At 40.8% G+C, this 24,623-nt stretch overlaps 1 protein-coding gene across 1 annotated transcript in view; it reads right to left on the bottom strand.

Moving 5' to 3' along the window:
• CAP2 (cyclase associated actin cytoskeleton regulatory protein 2) overlaps positions 1-24,623 on the bottom strand; it is a 186,158-nt gene that overhangs the window by 160,845 nt on the left and 690 nt on the right. The window lies entirely within an intron of this gene.

Genomic DNA, 24,623 nt, shown 5'->3' with positions numbered 1-24,623 from the left:
GAGTTGGTTCTGAGTCATAGCAACGCTATGTACAACCGAACAAAACGCTGCCTGGTCCTGCACCATCCTCACAATCATTCCCACCTGATAACAATACTTGACTCAGTATTCGTTGCAATATTAAAGGAGCTGATGAAGTGAACTCTGAGAAACTATAAAGTGATGCGTAAGTGTCATTATTATAACTTAGCCCTGAACGTTCTACAGCGTTCGTCATTGTGATCTGCACCCCGAGTGCTCGCTCAGTCCATGAGTTATTGCATGTGCTACCACATTTTCTATCCCCCAAACACAATGTCCATAACATCGCATACATCACACTTCTAAGAGCATACCACAGCACAAATAAAAATACAAACAGTATTGACTGAAAGCATCAAAGGGGTATATAACTTCATGTAGTCAGCTATTTCTCACTACATGACTAGAAATGTTTTTCTTTAGTGAAATCTGTCATTTCAGTGTTAAGAATGTCATTCTCTCTGGAATGATGAAGGTAATAAGGTTTGCTAAAATTACTTCTCATCTAAAATACACTTACTTTCATCGTAAGATTTATATGCAATTGAATAACGTATTCAGCAATTCTCTTAAAAGAAAAAGAAAAACCCTCAGGAGTAGTTCTTAATTGTTAGGCCAGTTTTATGCGTGGAAATTTTCAATAAGTTCCAGGTTGCTCATTTAATTTAAAATAGCCAAGGTAATTGATTTGGCCCGAGCATTTTCCTCCGCCCCCCTTTCTACTTCTTTCGTGTCTCCAGCTTTCTGTTCTACTTCTGTTCTGCTCTTGACCACTGTCTCAGTCATCTAGTGCTGCTATAACAGAAATACCACAAGTGGATGGCTTTAACAAACAGAGGTTTATTCTTTCACACTTTAGGAGGCTAGATGTCTGAACTCCGGGTGCCAGCTCCAGGGGAAGTCTCTCTTTCTTTGTTGGCTCTTGGGGAAGGTCCTTGTCATCAACATTCTCCTGGTCTAAGAGCGTCTCAGCGCAGGGACCTCTGGTCCAAAGGGCACGCTTCACTCCTGGCTCTGCTTTCTTGGTGGTACGAGGTCTCCCTGTCTCTCTGCTTGCTTCTCTCTTCTATATTTCAAAAAAGATTGACTCAAAATACAATCTAATCTTATAGATTGAGTCCTGCCTCATTAACATAACTGCCTTTAATCCTGCCTCATTAACATCATAGAGGTAGGATTTGCAACACATAGGAAACTCACATCAGATGACACACTGGTGACAGTCACACAATACTGGGAATCATGGCCTAGCCAAGTTGAAGCACATTTTTGGGGGACACAATTCAATCCGTAACAACCACTAAAAGACTAGAGGTTCTGCTTGTTTGCTCTCTGGATGCAGAACCCCCAAAGAAAAGGGGAATCAAAGAAAGAGCGTAAAGTAGAAAGAGTAGTGGGACGTGGACAAGAAACAAGGAGGGAAAAGGCAGGGGGCAGTACCAGTGACGGTAACGAAGGAGCAAACCCACTACGACCTGTCTCTAAACTGTGTTCAAAACACAAAAAGCAACCACCTGGCTCTGAAAACAGTAGGTGAATTGAGGAGAGGAGTTAGAAGCCGAAAAAGATACCCACTTGGGAGTGAGTTTGTGGGGTGTTTTCCTTTTTTCTCTCCAGGGTTGCCCCCAGGTTAGTAATAAGTCGAGGGTGCAGGCAGCAAAAACTGAGAGAATGCCCTCTTTCTGGACAAAGTACAGAGAATAGGGGCTCCTGCAAGTGGAAGACTTTGGAGAAAGTACTGGGTTTTGGTTTTTTTCCTTTTTATCTTTTTTCACTCCCAGAACTTCATGGCAGACCAGCAGGCAGCAGCAGAGCTGCTAAAACTCCAGGAGAAACCAGTCTTCCTGGTCAGAGGAATGGGAAAACGGAGTCCCTGTGGGCCCAAGAATGTGGGGAGAATCTCTGTTATTTTTCTCTCTCTCCCTTTTCTCCCACTGCGTTGCCCTGAGTACAGCCCCAATTCTGGGGAACTATAATGCAGCAGCCTGAGCAGCTAAAACATTAGGAGAAATCCCATCTTTCTCACCAGAAGACTAGGGAAAGGAGCTCTTAGCAGCAGGAGAATTTGGGGAGCCACAGGGAGGAAAATGCTGAAGAAGGGGATCCCCTGGTTCTGTATGAGCCAGCACAAGACCCAGGCTCAGCCTTGAGCTGTGCATGTGCAGGAGGACCCACACGCTTTGAGAACTGAGCTGTGACATAAACTACTGCTCAAGTCCCGCACCAAGCCCTCAACAGCATATGCAGGGGACCCGAGGCAGAACAGCAAAGCCATGGAAAAACAAACTGATGCTGGAACTACTACCGACAAAATGCAAGACAAAATGCATGCTTTGCACCTAACTGGGTTGCCTGGAAAAATGCACTACTGAGAATTTTCAAGAAGACTCAGAGTCTCACAATCTATGTTGCTGTTGTTAGGGGCCGTGGAGTCCGTTCCCACTCATAACGACCCTATTTACAAAAGAACAAAACACTGCCCCGTCCTTCGCCATTGTCACAATCGTTGCTATGCTTGAGCCTATCGCTGCAGCCACTGTGTCAATCCATCTTGTTGAGGGTCTTCCACTTTTTCACTGGCCCTCTACTTCATCCAGCATGATATCCTTCTCCAGGGACTGATCCCTCCTGATAACATGTCCAAACTATCTGAGACGTAGTCCCGCCATCCTTGCTTCCAAGGAGCATTCTGGTTGTACTGCTTCCATGACAAATTTGTTCTTTTGGCAGTCCACGGTATATTCAATATTCTTTGCCAACACCACAATTCAAAGGCGTCAATTCTTCTGTGGTCTTCCCTACTCATTGTCCAGCTTTCTCATGCATATGAAGCAGTCGAAAACACCATGGCTTGGGTCAGGTGCACCTTAGTCTTCAAGGCGACATCTTTGCTTTTCAACACTTTAAAGAGGTCTTTTGCAGGAGATTTGCTCAATGCAATACATCTTTTGATTTCTTGACTGCTGCTTCCATGGGTGTTGATTCTGGATCCAAGTAAAATGAAATCCTTGACAACTTCAATCTTTTCTCCTTTTATCATGATGTTGCTCATTGGTCCAATTGTGGGGATTTTTGTTTTATGTTGAGGTGTAATCCGTACTGAAGGCTGTGGTCTTTGATCTTCATCAGGAAGTGCTTCAAGTCCTCTTCCCTTTCAGCAAGCAAGGTTGTGTCATTTGCATAACGCAGGCTGTTAATGAGTCTTCCTCCAATCCTGATGCCGTGTTCTTCTTCATATAGTCTGGCTTCTCGGATTATCTGTTCAGCATACAGATGGAATAGGTATAGTGAAAGGATACAACTCTGACGCACACCTTTCCTGACTTTAAACCAGGCAGTATTCCCTTGCTCTGCTCGAACAACTGCCTCTTGATCTATATACAGGTTCCTCATAAGCACAATTAAGTGTTCTGGAATTCCCATTCTTTGCAACGTTATCCATAATTTGTTATGATCCACGCAGTCAAATGCCTTTGCATAGTCAATAAAACACAGATAAACATCTTTCTGGTATTCTCTGCTTTCAGCCAGGAGCCATCTGACATCAGCAATGATATCCCTATTTCCAGGTCCTCTTCTGAATCCGGCCTGAATTTCTGGCAGTTCCCTATCGAAAGACTGCTGCAGCCGCTTTTGAATGATCTTCAACAAAATTTTACTTGCATGTGATATTGATAATATTGTTCGATAATTTCCGCATTAGGTTGGATCACCTTTTCTGGGAATAGGCACAAATATGGATCTCTTCCAGTCAGTTGGCCAGGTAGCTGTCTTCCAAATTTCCTGGCACAGACATGTGAGCACCTCCAGCATTACATCCCTTTGTTGAAACATCTCAATTGATATTCCGTCAATTCCCAGAGGCTTGCTTTTTGCCAATGCCTTCAGTGCAGCTTGGACTTCTTCGTTCAGTACCATCAGTTCCTGATCATATGCTACCTCCTGAAATGGCTGAACATCAACCAGTTCTTTTTGGTACAGTGACTCTGTGTATTCCTTCCATCTTCTTTTGATGCCTCGTGCATCGTTTAATATTTTCCACGTAGAATCCTTCACTATTGCAACTCGAGGGTTGAATTTTTTCTTCAGTTCTTTCAGCTTGAGGAATGCCGAACATGTTCTTCTCTTGGTTTTCTGTCTCCAGATCTTTGCACGTGTCATTATAATACTTTACTTTGTCTTTTTGAACTGCCTTTGAAATCTTCTGTTCAGCTCTTTTACTTCATCATTTCTTCCATTCACTTTAGCTACTCGACATTCTACAGCAAGTTTCATTCTATTCTGACATCCATTTTGGTCTTTTCTTTCTTTCCTGCCTTTTTAATGACCTCTTGCTTTCCTCATGTATGATGTCTTTGATGTCATCCCACAACTCGTCTGGTCTTCAGTCATTAGTGCTCAGTGCCAGGTGGGATATACTCAAGGTTGTCCTTTGGCTCTCGTGGACTTGTTCTAATTTTCTTCAGCTTCAACTGGAACTTGCATATGAGCAACTGATGGTCTGTTCCACAGTCGGCCCCTGGCCTTGTTCTGACTGATGATATTGAGCTTTTCCATCGTCTCTTTCCACAGATGTAGCTGATTTGATTCCTGTGTATTCCATCTGGCTTGGTCCACATGTACAGTCACCGTGTATGTTGGTGAAAAAAGATATTTGCAATGAAGAAGTTGTTGATCTTGCAAAATTCTATCATGCGATCTCCGGCATCATTTCTATCACCAAGGCCATATTTTCCAACTAGTAATCATTCTTCTTTGTTTCCTCCAACTTTCACATTCCAATCACCAGTAACTATCAATGCATTCTAATTTCATGTTTGATCAATTCAGACTGCAGAAGTTGGTAAAAATCATCAATTTCTTTCTTCATCTTTGGCTTTAGTGGTTGGTGTGTAAATTTGAATACAGTTGTATTAACTGGTCTTCCTTGTAGGTGTATGGATAGTATCCTATCACTGACAGTGTTGTACTTCAGGGTAGATCTTGCAATGTTCCTTTTGATGATGAATGCAATGCCATTCCTCTTCAACTGTCATTCCCAGCATAGTAGACCATATGATTGTTCAATTCACAATGACCAATACCAGTCCATTTCAGCTCAGTAATACCTAGGATATCGATGTTTATGCATTCCATTTCATTTTTGATGATTTCCAATTTTCCTAAACTCATAGTTCGTACATTCCACATTCCGATTATTAATGGATGTTTGCAGCGGTTTCTTCTCATTTCAAGTCATGTCACATCAGCAAATTAAGGTCCCGAAAGCTTTACTCCATTCACGTTCATTAAGGTCGACTTTACTTTGAGGAGGCAGCTCTCTCTTAGTCATCTCTTGAGTGCTTTCCAACCTGAGGGGCTAATCTTCCCACACTATATCAGACAATGTTCCACTGCTATTCATAAGGTTTTCACTGGCTAATTCTTTTCAGAAGTGGACTGCTGGGTCCTTCTTCCTAGTCTGTCTTAGTCTGGAAGTTCAGCTGAAACCTGTCTGCCATGGGTGACTCTGCTGGCATTTGAATACCGGCGGCATAGCTTCCAGCATCACAGCAACACACAAGCCCCCACAGTACGACAAACTGACAGACTCACGGGGGCTCCCAACATACAATACTCATTATGTCAATAATTCAATCCAAAAATATTTGACATACAAGGGATCAGGCAATTGTAACTAATTCTCAAGAGAAAAGACAATCAACAGATGCCAACCCTGAGATGACAGAGATGTTGGAATTATCAGAAAGATTTTAAATGAGCTATTATAACTATGGAGCCCTGGTGACGCAGTGGTTAAGAGCTTGGCTGCTAACCAAAAGGTCAGCAGTTTGAATCTATCAGCTGCTCCTTGGAAACCCTATGGGGAGTTCTACTCTTTCATATAAGGTTGCTATGAGTTGGAATTGACTAGACAGAATCAGGTTTTTTGTTTTTTGTTTTTATTACAGCTAAAGGAGCCCTGGTAGTACAGTGGTTAAGTGCTCAATGCTAACCAAAAGGTTGGAGGTTCAAACCCACCAGCTGCTCTGTGGAAGAAAGATATGTCAGTCTGCTTACGTAAAGATTTGCAGCCTTGGAAACCCTATGAGACAGTTCTACTCTGTCCTATAGGGTCACTATGAATTGGAATTGACTTGATGGCAATGTGTAGGTAGGGTATTCTAACTATGTCACAGGAGATAAAGGTAAGAACTCTTGACATGAAAGGTAAAAGTTCTCAGTAAAGACATACAAACTATAAAAATGTGAAAATTTTAGAACTGGAAAATAGAGTAACTGAAATAAAAAAATCACCAGATAGGTTCAATGGAAGAATGGAGATGACTGAGGAAAGTGAGTGAACTTGACACAGAAATTATTCAATATGACAAAATAGAAAGAAAAAATATCTGGGGGAAAAAAAGAACAGAGCTAACATTAGTATTGTGGGACTCCCAGAAGAGGAGAAAGAGATTGATGCGGAAAACGTATTTCAAGAAATAACGGCCAAAAACTTTACAAATTGGGTGGAAGCCATACATTTACAGATTGAAACAGTGCTGTATGCCTGGTTATTACACACATACGGGCACACACACACAAAATATCTTACAGTGAGTGCCTCCAGAGGGGAGAACAAAAAAGATGAGTAAAGCAAAGATAATCAGCTGCTGCTGGGTTAAATCTGACTCATGACGACCCCATGTGTGTCACAGTAGAACTGTGCTCCACAGGGCTTTCAATGGCTGATTTTTTGGAAGTAGATCACAAGGCCTTTCTTCTGAGGCGCCTCTGGGTGGACTTGAACCTCCAATCTTTTGGTTAGCAGCCAAGCACATTAACTGTTTGTACCACCCAGGGACAAACTGCCTAAAATGAAATAAGTAAAATGTGATGAGTTATCAACCCCTTTTGAGAGGTGTCTGGGTTATCTCAGACATTCACTGTCTTTGGCTAGGCTACTTTGCCACTTAGTAAACACAGAACTTGTAGAAAACTGACAATACAGCAAATAATTATTGTCTAGAGACATGAATCACCATACATCTGTCAGTTTGTTGTACGGTGGTGGCTTGCATGTTGCTGTGATACAGGAAGCTATGCCACCAGTATTTCAAATACCAGCATGGTAGACATGCTTCTGCAGAGCTTCCAGACTGAGACAGACCAGGAAGTAAGGCCTGAAGATCTGCTTCCAAAATTTAGCCAATAAAAACCTCATGGATCACAACAGAATACAGTCCCATATAGTGCTGGAAGATGAGCCCCCTAGGTTGGAAGGCACTTCACAATAGCCCCAGTAATGGGCTCAAATACACCAACAATCATGAAGATGGTGCAGGATCAGACAACACTTAGCTCTGTTATACATAAGGTCACCATGAGTGGGACCAACTCAACAGCAACTGTCATGGATTGCATTGTGTACCCCCGAAAATGTGTGCATCAACTCAGCTAGGCCATGATTCCCAGTGTTGTGTGGTTGTCCTCCATTTTGTGATTGTAATTTTACATTAAAGAGGATTAGGGTGGGATTGTAACACCACCCTAACCCAGGTCCCATCTCTGATCCAATGTAAAGGGAGTTTCCCTGGGGTGTGGCCTGCACCATTTTTTATCTCTTGTAAGAGATAAAAGGAAAGGGAAGCGAGTGGAGAGCTGGGAAACATCATACCACCAAGAAAGCAGTGCCAGGAGCACAGCGCGTCCTTTGGACCTGGGGTCCCTGTGCCGAGAAGCTCTTAGTCTAGGGGAACATTGATAAGAAGGTCGACAGGAGAGAAAGCCTTCCCCTGTAGCTGATGCCCCAAATTTGGACTTGTAGCCTACTTTACTGTGAAGAGAGAAATTTCTCTTTGTTAAAGCCATCCACTCACGGTATTTCTGTTAGAGCAGCACTAGATGACTAAGCCAGCAACTAACAACAACAACATAGGCATGAAATTAATTTTATCCTGTGGAAGTTCATTTCACTTTCTTCTCTCACTGTTTTTTAGAAGCCAGATTTTCATCTATTAAGAAAATTTATTTCAACATGCCTTATGTGTGTCTACTCTTTGGATTCTCCTTTGAACCAACGATAGACCTTTCTGGCTCTCTCATTTTTTAATAAATTTAATCAAATCTCTGGCACATGTTCATTTTTCATTTGTATGAGACTCATGTTTTTATTCTCTTTTAAAATCCATTCTTTAACATCAGTTTACATTTAATTAGATTTATCTTCATTAAAAAAAGTAAAGGTTTAGAAAACACATGATTTTCAAAAGAATCTCTATGCAGGCATTAAAGGCATTCACTCTCACCCTTCACACTGATATTCTAAAATCTCCCTCTATTTGCCCCATCCTACCCCCACATCCTTGAAATTTTTATATTCTTCGGTAATGCACTTGTGAGATTCAGGAAGAGCTAGACATAGGCCTTTCTTATATAAGGTGAGAGAAGGCAATTATGGAAAAGAAGGTGGGAAAGGGAACTTCCATCTCCATTATCTGCCTGTTCTTAGGAAGCTCAGTCTTAGGAAACAGCACATATGGAAGATGACGACTTGCCAAGTTATTTTATCAAAACACCTGTGCACACAATTGGTCTCTATTTGCCCAGAGCAACAGAAGAAGGAGAGTCAAGAAGAGGAGGAAGAAATGAAATGTGTGGCTACTATACTGCCTCCATGAACAGCTACCTCCTTTGCCATAAGACCAAAAGAACTGGATGGTGCCTGGCTACCATTACTGAATATTTTGATCAAAGATTCTATAGAAGAGTCCCAATCAAGAGGTGCAAAATGCACAACAAAATTTAAAATTCTCATTGACTCCAGACTTTCTGGAGCCATCAAGGCTGGATGACCCCCTGAAAATACAGCCTTGAGATAAACTTTAAACCTTAAACCAAAACTATATCCTGAAGTCTTCTTAAAACCAAATACTAGTTTAGCTTAACTAGTAAAAAAAGTCTGCCTTGAGCATTATGCTTTTTTAAGAACTATCTATACGGGATCAAATTGACAACAGCGACTGGAAAGATTATATAGGAACCTTACGGGGCAGTGAGTTTATGTTAATGAGAAAGGAACAACTCCCTTAAAAAATCTGATTGGACAGTTTGTTAAGAAAAGGAGAGTGAGAACGGTTGCACAACTTGAAGAATGTAATCAGTGTCATTGAACTGTATATGTAGAAACTGTTGAATTGGTGTATGTTTTGCTGTGTATATTCTCAAAAACAACAACAAAAACAAAATAAAACAACAACCTGTGCACATGTACCTTTGGGAAGTTTCTGCAGATGGTAAATATACACAGTTTGAAGACCTAAAGTAAGAGGCATAAAAATGGCACCACCTCAAATTCTATATACTTGAAGAATCATTGGCATTAACAAGCCTTTTATTTAAAGTTTTTAATTACTGAAGAACTTTAATTAAATAACCTCAGAACAGACAATGATGGAAGAGGATCCTAATGAAGGATGAGGCCATTCTGAAGCAGGACGGAAGAAGAGGGAATGGAAGTTTGTCCACAGACATCCACACAGTCCACAAACTGAACTTCGAACAGCCAGAGGGTACCATGAGAGCATTAAGAAGTGAAGAAGAAACGGAAATGGAGGAAGAATTAAAATTTAAACTTTAAAAATTTTTGCCTAAATACTTGTAGACCTGCACTGGACTACTGAAAATCTCTAGCCACAGCTTCTGGCATGAGTGCCAAGAGAAAGCCTGTCACAGTTTAACTAACTAACTCACCCATCAACTCAACTCACCTATCAACCTAACTCACCTGGCCAGATAGTTGGGCTTCCTGCCATTGAACAGAAGTAAGCAGAAGTACCAGGGCAGTATTCATTAGATGGAAAGATCACCCTTAAATCACACTTATCCTTCACCTACACACTCTCGGCAGTACATAAGCTTCTAAACAGATTACATGAAATGGAACACCCCAACTACATATCAGACTATAATGACTGAAATATGTATCCATTCCTTGGAAGTCCCGCCACCCATCTGTCCTCTGTCCTACTGTGGTGGCTTGCATGTTGCTATGATTCTGGAAGCTACACCACAGGTATTTCAAGTATCAGTGGAGTTACCCATGGTGGACAGGTTTCAGAGGAGCTTCCACCCTACGGATCACAACAGAGTACTGCCCGATACAGTGCTGGAAGATGAAGCCCCTAGGTTGAAAGGCACTCAAAATACACAGTGGCTGCAACAATGGACGGCCACAGGGTACCAAGGGAGTATTAAGAAGCGAAGAAGAAACAGAAACAGAGGAGGTATCAAAATTTTTTAAACTTTTAAAAAGAGCATGCCAATGATCATGAAAATAACTCAGGACCAGGGAACATTCTGTTCTGTTGCGCACAGGGTCGCCACGAATCGAAGCTGACTCAACGGAAACTAATAACAACTTGGAAGCCTATTTTACCCTGATCTGGAAGAACCTGATTGGACAGTTTTCTTAGTGTGATTCAATTTGATTGCTTCTTGTTGCCTCAGAGTAAAACGATCTGTTTACCTCCTAAGAATCCCAGTGGTTCTTCTCTGAGTAAAACTAAGTACAAACAAGGTGGGAAACAATGATGACAACCACTAGAAATCCTCTGAGGCTTATGTTCACAGCTGTGGGACAAGAAGTTGGTTTGGCCTTTGATGCTGGTTTCTGAAAATAACCCGAGCAATCAAGACGCCTTTGGTTCCCAAATTAGCCAGGCAAGTAGAGGCTTCACAGGCAGAACTAACTTCAGGAAGGGAGGGGGTCTAATGCAGCCATGCATATTCATTCCTTAGATAGATCATAACTACGCATTAAGGCCCAAGTCATGCATATTCACTGAGGTCCCAATGACTAGGAGACCCGAGACCTTGGCGCGCTGTTTTTGAGGCCTCTTGGATTGGTGAGAACATTTATGCACTGCAAAGGGTAAGGCACGTCCCTGGGGATAATGGTGGCCTCATGCCAGGAACTCTCCCAGACCTTACCTGATGCATCTCTATGCTTGTATCCTTTCTGATTATCATAAATGGGTAACTGTAGGTATAGGTAATAGTTTCTGTGAATTCTGAGCCACTCTAGTGAATTATCGAAACTACCAGAGGCAGTGAGAATAATCAGAGAGGCTGGCTGGCCTTTGCCTATTTGGCAGAGGCTGGAAGGACAGTCCTAATTTGTGGAGACCCAACTGTGGGTGGTTAGCATCAGAGACAGAGACAGGGTGCCAAGTGGGTGGCTGGTATCAGACTGCATCTCCAGTGATTTTCACTGTGCTGGGCATAGGGTCGCTATGAGTCAGAATTGACTCGACGGTAACAGGTTTGGTTTTATTTTTGGTTTTGGGGCATATAACAGTCACCTAATATAGGGAGAATACAGAAGGAATAAGACTGCAGAATTTCTCTGGATTTTCAAGTAGATTGATGCAAAGTAACAGAGGTTATTGTCTCATTAAACTTTGCACAAGCATGGACATAAGACAACCAATGTCGTCTACGTACTTCAAGGTCTGCCTCTGGTGTTGCCAGTATCTATCTTCTCCAGGGACCATCCTCCTCTTCAATATTTCCATTCAGACCACCTCACTTCTATTTTCAGTCTCCCAGAACCCAACTGCTCTTTAACACCTCCTCTGATCAAAACAAGAAAGATTTTAGATCAGACTTTTATACTGCATTCTGAGAAGCTGGGGCTAACAGGAATGTCAAAGGTTACCTACTTCATCCATTCATTAGATAAACTGAAATTTTCTGACTTTGGGATTATTGCATTTGGCTCTCCATTTGGCTAAGTGGTCATTGAGAAGCCAGGATTATTAGATGTCAAATAAACTAAACAGGGCAGATAAGGACGCCAGCCATAAAAGTCAAAAGTTCTTCTGGCTTTAGGCACTTCCCTATGCTCGTTCCTATATCGGGCTATATACTGAAAGGGAAATAATCTTGTTACATAATTTCTCAATAAAAGTAACCATGTTTTCCCTAAATGGGAAAACCCACTGCTGTCAAATCAATTGCGACTCATAGCGACCCTGCAGAACAGAGTAGAACTGCCCATAGAGTTTCCCAGGCTGTAATCTTTACAGAAGCAGACCGCCACATCTTTCTCCTGTGGAGCAACTGGTGTGTTCAAACTGCCAACTTTTCGGTTAGCAGTCAAGTCTTAAAGAGTCTACTAAAGAGAAAAACAAAATGAGATAGAATTACTCTAGATATATAAATTTGTTTAAAAAATTTCCTTATCATGGCCTGTTTTGACCTTAGGGGGTGGCATAGATTGAATTATGTCTCCCAAAAAATGTGTGTATCAATTTGGCTGTGCTATGATTCCAGGTATTGTGTGATTTTCCTATATGCCGTAAATCCTACCTCTATGATGTTAATGAGGGAGGTTGGGTGGCAGTTGTGTTAGTGACGTAGGGCTCAGTCTACAAGACTGGATGGTGTCTTGAGGTAATCTCTTTAGATACAAAAGAGAGAAGCGAGCAGAGAGACAAGGGGACCTCATATCACCAAGAAAGCGGTGCCTGGAGCAAAGTGCATCCTTTGGACCCAGGGTCCCTGTGCGGAGAAGCTCCTAGTCCAGGGGAAGATTGATGAGAAGGCCGACAGACAGAGAAGGCCTTCCCCTGGAGCTGATGCCCTGAATTTGGACTTCAAGCCTACTTTACTATAAGGAAATAAATTTCTCTTTGTTAAAGCCATCCACTTGTGGTATTTCTGTTATAGCAGCACTAGACGACTAAGGGGGCTTGCGTCCCTTCTAATTACAGGCAGAAATATCCTAAGTGAACTGTCAAAGCTTGCAGCCTGAATCAAGGGGTATGTCTCAGTCATCTAGTGCTACTCTAACAGAAATACCACGAGTGGATGGCTCTAGCAAAGAGAAGTTTATTCTCTCACAGTCCAGTAGGTTACATGTCCAAATTCAGGACGTCAGCTCCAGGGGAACGCTTTCTCCGTCGGCTCTGGAGGAAGGTCCATGTTATCAATCTTCCTCTGGTCTGGAAGCTTCTCTGCGCAGGAGCCTCAGGTCCAAAGGACGCGCTCTGCTCCAGGCACTGCTTTCTTGGTGGTATGAGGTTCCCATGCATCTCTGCTTGCTTCTCTCTTTTATATCTCAAAAGAGATTGCATTAAGACACTAAACTTGTCAACCTCATCAGTATAACCTCATCACAATGACAGAATTTACAACACATGAGGAGATCACATATAATCTCATCATAGTGGTAGAGTTTACAACACACAAGGAAATCACATCAGATAACACAATCTACAATACTGGGAATCATGACCCAGCCAAGCTGCTACCCACATTTTTGGGGGGACACAATTCAATCCATGACAGAGTAGATCTAAAAACTGTTCAAGGCTAAAACACTAGATTTCCAATCAGCTTGTCATCCAGAATAACCAAACTAAGTCACATTTGAAATACTGGATGTATGATACAAGGAAAATTACAGTATAGTTTGTTGTCGTTATGTGCTGTTGAGTCGATTCCAACTCGTAGCAACCCTATGTGACAGAGCAGAATTGCCCCATAGGGTTTTCTAGGCTGTAATCTTTATAGAAGCAGATTGCCAGCTCTTTCTCCCATGGGGCCGCCGGGTAAGTCTGAACTGCCAAGTTTTGGTAAGCAGCCAAGCGCTTAACTGTGGTGTCACCAGGGCTCCTTATAGTATAGTTTAGTAACCACTTATATATCTTGCTTAAAGTTATGTACCTTTGACTTAATGGTTAAAGTTATCCTCCATCCCATTCTAAATGCAAATAATGTAAGAAGGGATGAAGATGCTTATGAGTGGTTGAGTTAAATGATCCTGCTGTGGAATTCAGTTGTAAAGTTTTAGATTACAGTTTTTCCACACTTCTTAAGACATGAGAAAATAGATATTACAATTAGAATTTAAATAAGGTGAGAAATCAGAAGCTCCAACCAGTAACTTTATCTTGGTTTGGAGGAATGATATATACCATCAATGTATAAGTAAGATGGAGAATCAGCTATGTTTTTTTGGTTATTAAAATATATGGTACCAACATTCACATACTGTACAACTGGGCAATTCCATATCTAGAGGAACTCTTGAGCATATGCATCAATAGACAGGGAAAAAGTCTTCAAAAGCACTCTTTCTAATAGCAATACACAAGAACCAACCAGAATACCCATCAATGATAGAGAAATAATGATAAATAAATTGTGGATTATTTTTATTAAGAAATATTATATAGCTACATGCAACACTATGAATAAATCTTAAAAATTTAACATTGAATTAAGAAAAAAAATGAGAAGATTATCTATACCCTTTTTAAAAACCAAAAAACAAGCAAACCTAAACAGTGTGTTATTTAGGAATACATACATATGTCATAAAACTCCTTTACAATAAAGACAGTAAATGATTAACACAAAATTCAGGGTTAGGAGGAACATGAGGAATGGCATATGGGGAGAGCACAAAGAAAGATGCAACAGTATAGGAAGCAATCTAGTCCTTAAGCTCTAGTTTCTAAACCTGGTGATGAGTTCACAGGTGTTCATTTCAATACAGTAAAGTGTGTATAATTTACATAGATGTAGCATATTCTTTTTATTTATAAAGTAATATATAATTGATTGTATCTGACCCAAGCCATGGTGTTTTCAATCGCCTCATAGCATGTGAAAGCTGGACAATGAATAAGGAAGACCAAAGAAGAACTGATGCCTTTGAATTATAGTGTTGGCGAACAATATTGAATATACCATGGACTGCCAAAACAACGAACAAATCTGTCTTGGAAGAAGTACAGCCAGAATGCTCCTTAGAAGCAAGGATGGTGAGACTTTGTCTCACATACTTTGGACATGCTCTCAGGAGGGATCAGTCCCTGAAGAAGGACATCATACTTCGTAAAGTAGAGGATCAGTGGAAAAGAAAACCATCTACTAGATGGATTGACACAGCGGCTGCAACAATGGGCTCAAGCATAACAATGATCATGAGGAAGGCACAGAACCAATGTTTCAGTCTGTTGTACATAGCGTCTCTATGAGTCAGAACTGACTCGAAAGTAACTAATGACGAGCATAAAAACATCTGCTAGAAAATATTAAAAACAAAACACCCTACTACCCAAAATAAGTTAAAGCCACTGTTGAAGGTACTTAACTCTGGGACATAATTTTGACACCAGAGAATCTGGATTAATTCTTTCAAAAAGTTCCTCTCCAAACTGTAGCACAAGGTTGCCATTGTTGGTAGTTGCCACTGAGTTGATTCTGACTCATGGTGACCCCATGTGTTTCAGAGTAGAACTGTTCCATAGGGTTTTCAAGGCTGTGACCTTTCAGAAGCCTGTCTTCCAAGGTACCTTTGGGTGGGTCCGAACCTCCAACCTTTCACCTAGTAATTGAGCATTTAACTATTTTCACCACCCAGGGCCTCCTTACTGCAAGGTAGGTGCTAATTTTGTCAGGCACTGATACTGAGAATGTTTTTTATATTCTTAAATAGTTGAAAAAAAATCAAAAGAAGAATAGTATTTCATCACTTGTGAAAAGTATATGAAATTCAAATTCCAGTGTCCATGAATAAAGTGAAACCCAACCGCACCTGTCCATTGGCATTGTCTATGGTTGCTTTCAAGCTACAATGGCAGAGTTGAGTAGTTACTAAAGGTACCACATGGCCAACAAAGCTGAAAATACTATCTGGCCTTTTACAGGAATGTTTTCCACTTCCTGCACTATATCAACAATTTAAATTACTTCCCACTTCAATGATGAACAGTGGAAACCTATTTGCTTCTCTTCAAGATCACCTGGATAATTACCTTCATGATTTCTCATAGTCAACTTCTTTTTTTCTTTATCCTTAATAAATATTTACATGTGTGCTAGCAAATATTCAAACACAGAAACGATCCAAGCAGGCTGCCAATAAACGGTTAACACAAACCACTCTTGGGGAAAAAAGGGAGGGGACGAAGGAGAAGTGGTTGTTCTGGGAAAATATGTACAAAGAATGTCCCAGGAAGCATGTAATGAAAATGTTCTCATCAATTGCTTACCCAGACTGTTATCAAGAAATGTTTGTCAGAAAATAGATTAATCAAATGAAGAAAGAATTTTTTTCAAAATGTCTGTGGTATTGGTCACGCTGAACCCTGTGTATAAAAACTCTGCCCTTTTTCATAACAGCAGAGCACTTTGTACTTTAACTATCTGCTGCCCAATTCGAGTCCTATTCCTCAATAAAACTGTTTTTACTCCTATCAGAGTACGAGATTTTCTTCTTTGACGTATTTGGTGTCAGAAACGGGATTTTGAAGACGCACTGCCTTCAACAACCCCCAAGGTGCTAAGGACTCAGGTTCAGGTACCAGCCGAGTTGTTTGGGCTCTCCATCTCTGTAGACTCTCTGGAGTCATCTCAAGGTAAATAGCCTCTCGAGTCTGAGCGCTGCTCCTTTGCGTTGTAGCTCTTCAAGTTTTATTGAAGATTTGTCTTTGTTCTTGCAAGTAAGTTTTTACTATCTTTCAGAGGAGAAATGGGAAATGTCAGTCCCAAGGGCAAATCAGACGCCTCCCTCTGGGACTCCTGCCTACTATATGAACCAGCATTTTGGACCTTTAATGTGTGCATTCTTGTCTGGTTGGCATGACTTCACTAAAGATAGTTTGGAAAATCAGTGGCTGTTTTAGGGTTCTTTTGACTTAACCAAATTAGTTTTTCTGTGCAGTAAATTGGAAAATAAGGGCTCCTAGATTAAACAACCTCAATTGGATGCCTACACTGATCGGTATTTAGAGTCCTTCAAAAGACTTCAAGATAGCAAAATTGCTTCCCTGCAGGATACTGTTTCCAAATTAACAAAACAAAATAAGGAGCTTCAATGTCAGAACTCTGCTGTTGCTACATCTGCCATTTTGCCAGCTATCTCTCCTTTATACTCCTCCTTACCCTCCTATTCCTCTGATAATATTCTGAGTTTCCTTTTTTTCCCTGAGAAACCAACTAAGAAACTTACCTGAAATGCACTTTAAGATCCATCTTACGGATGCTGAGGACTCTCCCCTTGTTACCTTTACTCCCTGGACTCACTCAGAATTACTTAGCATTGTGAAGGTTTTTCAAAAATTATGTGAAGAACCTTACAAGTTTGCTGAGGAATTTAAAATTCTTATTGAAGTTTACCAACCTGTGCTCCCATATGATAACTGGGCCTGGAGAAGCTCAGCTACAGCTAGAACACACTGAATGGAAAGCTCTCCAAAATAGTTTAGCTTTAAATCTAGATAAGACAGCTACTGAGCTGCTTGAGGATGCTCAAGTAATAGGTTAAGAGATTACTTGAGGCTATTCCCAAGACCTTCCCCCAATAATTGCTTGGACAAAAATTCATTCTTGTAAACAGAATAAAGATGAGAAATGTTTATGATTATCAAACCAGACTGCTTCAAAAGTTTTCCGAACACTCTGGTATTACCTTATCTGCTCCAGGTGCAACTGGAGCTTTTAATGCTGTTTTCATATCTAGATTAAAACTGAAATGTTGGCCTTGGTTAAGAGGCATTGATTGGACTGGAAAACGGCCCCCATTGTGGAATTGACTAACTTGGCTTATAAACTTTCCCAGACTCTTGAGGCTGAAAGGGACAAAAAGGTTAACAAATTGATGGCCCTTCAGTTGCAAAAATTATAGTCCCCAAATCAAAAGAAGAATGCCAAATCTTCTAGTGACCCCAAGGCTGGCACCTGCCACTACTGTAAGAAACTGGTCATTGGAAAAATGAATGTTATAAATTAAAAAACAAAATGAAAACTCCCCAAGATGTCCTTTAACCTGATATGGAATGAAGGGGCTCCAGGGACACAACAGGGACTTTTCTTATGGTGGCACTTAACCCACAGAGGAAAATACTGTAAACATTAATGGAGAATCTTGCCAGTTTTTGATTGACACTGGAGTCACCCTATCTGCTACTAAGCCCACTTTTTTGCAAAAGTCCCTGCCCTGGAGTACAAAAACCTCTAAGGTCATGGAGGTTACCAATCAAGAGCAAGCACTGATTAATTATCAACCTGTTCCAATATCTCTCAGTCCTATTGAAGACTTCCACCTTTTTTTGTTTAGTCTTGATACCCTTGTTAATTTGTTGTGCCAAGATCTTTTGTCTAAATGGAATTGTCATTTGCAGTTTACTGAAAAGGGGGAAATATTACTATGTTTGCCCAAACCCAAACCCACTGCCACTGGGTCAATTCTGACTCCTAGCAACCCTACAGGACAGAGTAGAATTGCCCAATAAGATTTCCAAGGAGCGATTGGTGGATTTGAACTGCTGACCTTTTTGGTTAGCAGCCAAGCTCTTAACCACTGAGGTCCCAAAATTTACCGACACAGATTTTCAACTAGAACAGATTCAAAAGGAAGAACTTGCTTGCTGCTTACAACTGCTGGCCATGCACAATGACGATTCAACTCAATCTAGCCCTCTTCCTCCTGATATTCTTTCCTTAATTCCAAAAACTTTACGGGCCACCACGTCTACTGATGTGGGCCAAGTTTTGTTGGCCAAACTAATCAAGATTCAAATAGATTCATCTAAACCCTTGCCAAAGATTCCTCAGTATCCCCTTAAACGAGAAGCCAAGGAGGGACTAACTCCCAATATACAAGATTTCCTTTCTAAAGGTTTGATTGTCCCCTTTACCAGCCCTTGCAATACTCTTGTTCTTCCTGTGAAGAAACCAAACAATAGGGGCTGAAAGTTTGTTCAGGATTTGCATGCCATTAACCACGTTATTTTTCCTATGTTTCCAGTAGTCAAACCCGCATTTACTGCTTTCCTATGTCCCTCCAAATGCCACCCATTTTACAGTTGTTGATCTTCGCAGTGCTTTTTTTCAGTATTCCTGTGCATTCTGAAAGCCAATATTTGTTTGCTTTCACCTGGAAAAGTCAACAATTTACCTAGAGTGTAATGCCCCAAGGATTTACTGAATCGCCCACTTATTTTTCCCAAATTCTCCATGCAAACTTGCAACCTTTGCAGTTTCTGAACAAATCCAAATTGCTGCAATATGCTGATAATTTATTAGTTTTCTCAACCTCCTAGCAGGCTTACACTGATGATAATGTAAATTTGTTAAGGCATTTGGCTGCTGGTGGACATAAAGTTTCCAAAGAGAAGTTACAATTGTCCCAACCTTCTGTCAAGTATTTGGACCACTAAATCTCTGCAGAGCGTATCTCTATCAACTCTAAATGAAAGGAGGCCATTTTTGCTTTCCCTACCCAGAGCAAAGAAACAGCTATGAGGGTTTTTTAGGGCTTTGTGGTGATTGTATGACTTGGATCCCTAATTTTTCTTTGTTGGCCCAACCCTCATATAAACATTTAAAGGCTTCTGAACCAGATTCATTCCAAATTTCACCAGAAGATCAGGAGGCTAGATAAATTAAAAAGGACTTTAATGGAAACACCTACTCTAGGTTTTCCAAACTATCACCTAGATTTTTTTTCTTTATTTGTACATGCAGTGTCTGGAAATGTTTTAGGCAAATTGACCCAGAAACATTGAAGATATAAAAAACCTGTAGGCTATTACAGCCTGCAGCTGACCCTGTAGCTAAAGGATACTGTCCCTGTCTCCGAGGTGTAGCTGCTACAGCTAAATTAGTGGAAAACACCATAAATATAGTCCTGGGAAATTTTTTTTAGATGTTTATGTGCCCCAGGCTGTATCTGCCATACTTAATTCTGCTTTGACTCAACATTTTCCTGCCAGTTGGCTCACTTCTTATGAAGTTCTCCTTCTGGCTGCATCTAATGTTAGACTACATTCTGTTACTTGTTTAAATCCAGCCACCTTCTCCGAGAAACTGACAATAATAATTACCCTATGCATAACTGCCTGAATTTAACTGAACGAATTTTGACTCCTCAAAAAGATTTAAGATAGACCCCTTTAACTAATCCTGATTTAGTTTGGTTTGTGGATGGCTTCTACTTAAAACCAAATTCTGCTAGCTCTTATTACCAGGCTGGATATGTCATCACAACTTTTACTGAACTCCTTGAGAGTCAAACTTCTTGAAGCTACTTCTGCCCAGCAAGCTGAATTAACTGCCCTTACTAGAGCTTGTAAGCTTGTTTCAGGAAAGTCTATTAATATTTACACTGATTCTTGTTTTGGGGTTGTATATGATTTTGGGGTTTTTGTTTTGGGGTTTTGACATGTTATGGACACAAAGAAGATTTTTAACCTCCTCTGGACCTGCCATAAAAAATGGAACTTTAGTGACAGAACTTTTAGATGCTCTGCTACTCCCCTCTGTAATCAAAACACAAGCTCACCAGCCCAAAGGAGTACCCCAAACTGAAGAGATTAGAGGGAATGCTCTTGCTGACAGAGCAGCCAAACAAACTGCTTCTAAAATTACTATTGACCTCATGTTGAATAAAGAAAAGGACCCCTCGACCTTGTTTACTGATGGCCCAATCTTTATGAATTAACTTCAGGAAAACTTTTAAATCACCAGCAATTAACCCAAACAGAAGAGGTTGAAATAGGGAGAAAGGCAAGTTGTTGTCAAGATCCTGCCACTAAATTAATGGACACGACCTAATCAGAAACTTGTCCTACCAAAATTTTTGCACACTCCTATGATGCAGACCCTACATGAAGGGTCCCACATAGGATAAGATAAAATGATTGAGACCCTAAACAAATATTGGTGGGGAAAATTTTTTTGAAGCTGCTGAACATATTGCCTCCCATTGTCCCATTTGCTCTTGCCACAATCCCTGAAAGCATCTTCAAGTCCTACCTGGACAATACCCCTTGCCCTCTGGGCCTATGCTTGAATGGCAGCTAGATTTCATTCAGCTCCCTCCCTCCAATGGAAATAAACACATACTAGTGATGATTTGTAGATTTTCAAATTGGGTGGAGGCTTTCCCCTACCACTATGCAAATGTGGACTATGTAGCCAAGAATCTTCTTGAAAACATCATCCCTACCTTGGGAGCACCAAAGACTCTTTGTAGTGATTAAAAAAAAACCTTGCCATCAAGTCAATCCCAATTCATAGCAACCCTACAGGACAGAGTAAATCTGCCCCATAGGGTTTCCAAGGAGCAGCTGGTGGATTCAAACTACCTACCTTTTGGTTAGCATCCAAACACTTAACCAGTACGCCACCAGGGCCTCTTTGTAGTGACAGAGGGACACATTTCACTGGTCAAGTCGTTCAAGAAATACGTCAAATTTTCCCCGTCTTTCAGAGATTACATTGCCTCTACCACCCCTAAGCTTCTTGCCTAGTGGAAAGGACTAATGGCATAATAAAAACTCAATTATCCAAGCTTTATGAGGCCCTAAATTTATCCTGAATTAAGGTTCTTCCTTTAGTCCTTTTGAACTTAAGATCTGTGCCATTTGGATCCCATAAACTTACTCCATACGAGATAATTACTCAAAGACCTATGGCCCTCCCTCATGTTGCCTGTACCAACTCTAACACTGTGCAACCTGAATTATTAAAATACTGTTGGTCTTTAGTCCAATACTCTAAAGAATATTTTTTTACAGGTTAAAGAAGCCTTTGATGACTGAAAGTTAGAATCCCAAAATCTGACTAACACTGTCCCAGAGACTATGTATATTGGAAAAGATATCAATTAAAAGGCTCACTAGAACCTTGATGGAAAGGGCTGCATCTAGTTTTCCTTGCTAATCCATGTGCTGCCAAATTACACTGAGTTAAAACCTGGATCCATCTGTCATAACTAAAGAAAGTCAAGACACTCCTATAGACTCATCAACTCTGTGGAGAGCTAAAAATCACTTTAAAACCCTAGTGGCCAGAAGCAAATGACATCTGAGGTAGACAGTTGATCCCAAGATGACAGAACAAGACTCCATGAATCTGGCTGAATTTTGTGGACTTTGCTTTATAATTGTAGCTATTCTTATGTTATTAGCTTTACTTCATACTTGTGGTCTTTTTCCTTGGTAATTTTATCCAACATGAAGTTCCATTTAACTTTTATTTTTTTCTTTTCCGTGGCATCTTCTGCCACGTGGGAAGAGAATGCATTTATTACATTAGTCCAATCAGTAGCTAGCACCAATAATTTGACTGAATGTTGGATCTGTCATCCCCATCTGCCTTCTGGGCATGAAAATTCAAATCCATTAGCATTTCCTATATCAAATTATAGTGTTGTCCCCAGTGCTACTATTAATTTCAACATTACCTTTAAGTGGCCCATATGTATTAGGCTGTTGTATACCCCTGGATTGTTAGCTCAACCTCAGCTATCATGATTCAACCTAACTCACATTGTGAAATGAAGATTGAATTGTTCTAAGATAAAATCATTTCCCAGTTGGAACAGATTGCAGATGACTTTGGAGATGGAATGGCTACTCAGCAAAGATCTTTGGAATCTCTTGCTGAGGTGGTACTAGACAACAGAATAGTTCTTGATTTCCTTCTAGACCAGCGATGAGGGGTTTGTGCTATTGCTAATACCTCCTGCTGCACTTGGATAAACACCACTGGAGAAGACATCAGCAAAATTCATCAAAAAGCCACTTGGCTGCATTCAATACCTCCTATGCCTGACTCTCCTTTTCTAGATATCTTTAGCTGGTTACCAAATGGTATCAGTTCCTGCCTGCGTTCCACATTACAAACCTCCTTAGTTCTTTTCTTTTCTTTACTGATCATTGTAGGATTAATCACATGTTGTATGAAATGCTTATCTAATGCCTGCAGCTAAAAGGAAACTCCACTAGCTACGTGGAAGTAATGTATTTCAAGGAAGCTGAATCCTTAGATGAAAACTAACCCTATACCCCAATCTGAGTTTTTACCAGATGCTGTGTGCGTACTTCCTTTTACTTCCTTTTACTTTTACTTCCTTTTACTTTTTCTATTCTTAAAACTCTTACCAGTGTCTAGACTAATGAAGAGGACCCACCCTGTTTCCCTGGGTGTTTTGTCTTGATATTTTGTTGCATGAGTTTGTTCCTCCCATTTGTTCTTGCCTGCTGCTATAACTCAGCTAAGGATCCACTCACTCTGAAGATGAGGGCTATTAGCTCAGCAAGGTGAAGAAAATAATTTTATTGACCAAAGCTTTTCAAGAAAGCAGACAAAGTCCTTGCAGAAGAAAAGATACTCGATTGCGGGTGATCAGTGCCCCCTAGTGGAAGCTTGATCAAAAGGGGGGAATGGGCTAGCAAAAATTCAAACACAGAGGCATTGTGAGCAGACTCTCAATAAAGGGTTAACAAGAACCACTCTTGGGCAAACAAGGGAAGGGACGAAGGAGAAGTGGTTGTTCTGGATAAATCTGTACAAAGAATGTTCCAGGAAGTATGCAATGAAAATGTTCTCGAAATTGCTTAACTGCTTACCCAAACTGTATCAAGAAATGTTTGTCGGAAAATAAATTAACCAAACGAAGAAAGTTTTTTTTAATGTCTGTGGTATTGGTCACGCTGAACCCTGTGTATAAAAACTCTGCCCTTTTTCAGAACAGTGGAACACTTTCACTATGTGCTGCCCAACCTGAGTTGCTATTCCTCAATAAAACTCTTTGTTCTTTCTCTTATCAGAGTACTAGATTTTCTTCTTTGACACATGACACCTTGATTCTAATTTTATTAAGGATGTTTAGATTTGGGAATTCATAGAGAAGTAGTCTTTTCTTGAAAAATGTGCAGTATCTTCACTAAGTCATGCTCCAGCCACACTCAAGCTATTGAATCATTTTCACAAACGTGTATTGTCTGCGCATTACATGTTATGAGTAATAATATACTGTTTGTTGCTGTAGGAACCACCAAAAAATCCGTCCTTGCCCTTAAGACACTTACAGTCTAATCGGACTCTAATACCAACAAGAACAATTTACGCCATGACCACCCTACAGTTGTAATCTTACTTTAAGTGGGCTTGCATTTTTACCAAGGATTGTAAGGCACGTTATTTAAACTGAATTCATATTACCAATAAAGAAACAGCATTTCTGCAAACAGGTTCGGTAAACTACCGTGCGTAAGCACCACACGTTTTTGCATTCACACGACGCAATAACCAAAGGTTCTTGATCTTTTTGCTCGGCGCTCATCTCTGTTCTGGCTGTATGTAATGCCAGTTGAATACTCTAAATTCAGTCATCCATATTTACTCATTTTAAAGAATGATCAATTCAAATACTGCTAAAACTTGCTGCAGATTTGCCGGATCCCACTCTGGTCAGAATAAAGAAAGGGCCACCTGTACGTATGAGCATTAGCCCTAAAAGCGATGATAACGCGGCTACGTCCACGAACCACCCTCCTCCCCAGGCAGTCAAGCTCCAGCTGTGGGATGCCGGAGCGTTTCTGGAGCCTTCCCTCAATGTCTCGGTTGCCTTTTCATTTCTAAAAAGTGACTCATCGCCTCAAGTCAGAGTCTGCTGAGAAGCCAGGCAGGATCCGTTTATTTCCAGCGCTTTCTGACCGAGGCTGCTAAGGTCAGATCCAGCCAAGCGACACCCCGCCCCCACCCCCGAAGGCTCTGAGCGGAGCGGGCGAGGACCCCGAAAGTTCCAGCCGCCTGGC

This window comes from Trichechus manatus, unplaced genomic scaffold (assembly GCF_000243295.1).
Source record: "Trichechus manatus latirostris isolate Lorelei unplaced genomic scaffold, TriManLat1.0 scaffold00103, whole genome shotgun sequence".
In the NCBI taxonomy this organism is placed as follows: Eukaryota; Metazoa; Chordata; class Mammalia; order Sirenia; family Trichechidae; genus Trichechus; species Trichechus manatus.
The sequence above is the reverse complement of the archived record's forward strand: the minus strand, read 5'-3'. Positions and strand labels throughout refer to the sequence as shown.